At 57.7% G+C, this 2500-nt stretch overlaps 1 non-coding gene across 1 annotated transcript in view; it reads right to left on the bottom strand.

Annotated features, from left to right (window-relative positions):
* LOC124733815 overlaps positions 1-508 on the bottom strand; it is a 1909-nt gene extending 1401 nt beyond the window's left edge. The window contains exon 1 of the ribosomal RNA XR_007009152.1: positions 1-508. This exon is cut by the window's left edge and continues 1401 nt beyond it. This is a non-coding gene — a ribosomal RNA (small subunit ribosomal RNA).
* Positions 509-2500: the final 1992 nt, after the last annotated feature.

Here is a 2500-nt window from a genome sequence, read left to right as displayed (position 1 = left end):
GAGTCCCGTATCGTTATTTTTCGTCACTACCTCCCCGTGCCGGGAGTGGGTAATTTGCGCGCCTGCTGCCTTCCTTGGATGTGGTAGCCGTTTCTCAGGCTCCCTCTCCGGAATCGAACCCTGATTCCCCGTTACCCGTTACAACCATGGTAGGCGCAGAACCTACCATCGACAGTTGATAAGGCAGACATTTGAAAGATGCGTCGCCGGTACGAGGACCGTGCGATCAGCCCAAAGTTATTCAGAGTCACCAAGGCAAACGGACCGGACGAGCCGACCGATTGGTTTTGATCTAATAAAAGCGTCCCTTCCATCTCTGGTCGGGACTCTGTTTGCATGTATTAGCTCTAGAATTACCACAGTTATCCAAGTAACGTGGGTACGATCTAAGGAACCATAACTGATTTAATGAGCCATTCGCGGTTTCACCTTAATGCGGCTTGTACTGAGACATGCATGGCTTAATCTTTGAGACAAGCATATGACTACTGGCAGGATCAACCAGGGAGCTGCGTCAACTAGAGCTGAGCAGCCGGCCGCCCGGGAGTGTGTCCCGGGGGCCCGCGCGAACACGCAAGCGTCCGCTCAATCATTCTGCAAACAGGAGGAGGCTGAGCTCCCCTGCACAATACACCTCGAAACCCTCTCAGGTCCCGGCGGCGCGCAGCGCCGTCCCAAGTACTTGGTCGGGTTCGAGAGAGGCGCAATCGCCCGGAGTTAGGCGAGTAGACGCTTTCGGTGCGACCACCCGTGCTCCCAACTGAGCTTGCCGCTGCCGACAGAGGCCCGGGAGCGTGCTGTCGTGGCATTGCCGGCGGGAGACAACACGCGCCACCTACGGTGACCGGCAGCTCCAACGCCAGCGCCACAGAAGGACAAAAGCCCCACTTGGGTGCCGAAGCGAACTCTCCCAGCACAGCGCACGCGCCAACACATCCGCACAGCTGCGATACAAACCACCAGCGAGAACCGCTGGGGCGACCGAGCAGCAGACGGCGTCGCGGCGCCGAGCGCCGGGCGGCGGCGCATCCTCAACGCACACAGTCCTCAATCGGACCAGCACACTGAAGATGTCCACCGCGCTTCGCACCGGGCCCGCGAGGACCTACTTTGGCCGCACGGCGCCGCGCGCAGGGTGCGCCGGCGCGCAGCTGCGACGCCTGCCGCGTCCGTCGGCCGGCGCGCCTGCCACTGGCCGCCCCCACCAGCCGGCTGTAGCGCGTGCGCCCACGCACCGCGCGGCCAGCACGCCGGGAGGCGCCCCCTCACCGGCCGGGGACGGTCCCACCCAGCCACCGCCGCGTATCGCTTCACACCCAGATGCCGTTCAGTTTCGTCGGCATGGTGGGTATCGCTGGAACAACCGGTTAGTACCTCAACCTATCGTCGCCATCACCGATTCACCCCTAGCGAGAACAACCGCACCACAACAGGTTACCATTTGTTCATTTGCGTAACTTCACCAGAAAACGCAGGCGTCCATCGCCATTTGCAACTTCAACGATTATTGCATGCCTGTGTCAGGTGTCACGCCACACTACGTCTGCCCACATACACGCAACAAAATGTGCACGCCTAGACAATACGTGGAAGGTGGCCCCCGTACGTATGCGATGTCCATTGCTCGAACGACTGTCAACCGGCCTCTGTAGCATGTCGCAGATATGGAACGCGGTGCACCATGCCATCACGGTGTGTGAGGAGAGACGACTAGGTCCGAATACATCAACAGACAGCTCATGCTGATCGCCATCCACGGCGTCCGTTCCTCCCACACGTCTCTATGGCGTACCACACTGCAATCCAGCTCTCATAGGGAGACGACACGTAGCTGCGTGCACAATATTTGCACTGTATGGTCCGCCGTTTTTGGGCGCAGTCGTTGTGCGGTCACACATGTGCCACGATGTATCATTCAGTACATAAGGACGAATGTGCAGTACAGATTGTGGTTCACGCGTACGACATCAGCGGACAGTTGACACAGGCCGCACCACAACGTAGCCTGAGTACGTCGCATGCGAAGGGCATTGAACATGCAAACTTCTCACCAACCAGCTTGCGAAGGCAGGGGGCAAGGTGGGGACGTGGGGAGGGGCGGCATGTACGTCCTGCTGCCATCCACATTACAGTGTACAGCAGGAGCATGTGGAAAGTGAGCAAGACTTGCAAGGTGTTTAACATGAAGCGATACACAGGGGTGCGGGCAGTGCGAGTAGCGAACTATATTGCGAGGGTTGCGGGTGGGCAACACTACAGTAATTGAACGAGTCGTATAACAATTACAGAGCAGGTTTAGGCGACAACGTGGGTTACGTTAAGGCGACAACATGGGTTAGGTTAAGGCACAACATGGGTTAGGTTAAGGCACAACATGGGTTAGGTTAAGGCACAACATGGGTTAGGTTAAGGCACAACATGGGTTAGGTTAAGGCACAACATGGGTTAGGTTAAGGCACAACATGGGTTAGGTTAAGGCACAACATGGGTTAGGTTAAGG

The sequence above is a fragment of the Schistocerca piceifrons genome, unplaced genomic scaffold (genome assembly GCF_021461385.2).
Source record: "Schistocerca piceifrons isolate TAMUIC-IGC-003096 unplaced genomic scaffold, iqSchPice1.1 HiC_scaffold_1410, whole genome shotgun sequence".
In the NCBI taxonomy this organism is placed as follows: Eukaryota; Metazoa; Arthropoda; class Insecta; order Orthoptera; family Acrididae; genus Schistocerca; species Schistocerca piceifrons.
This window is presented reverse-complemented; position numbering and strand designations above follow the sequence as displayed.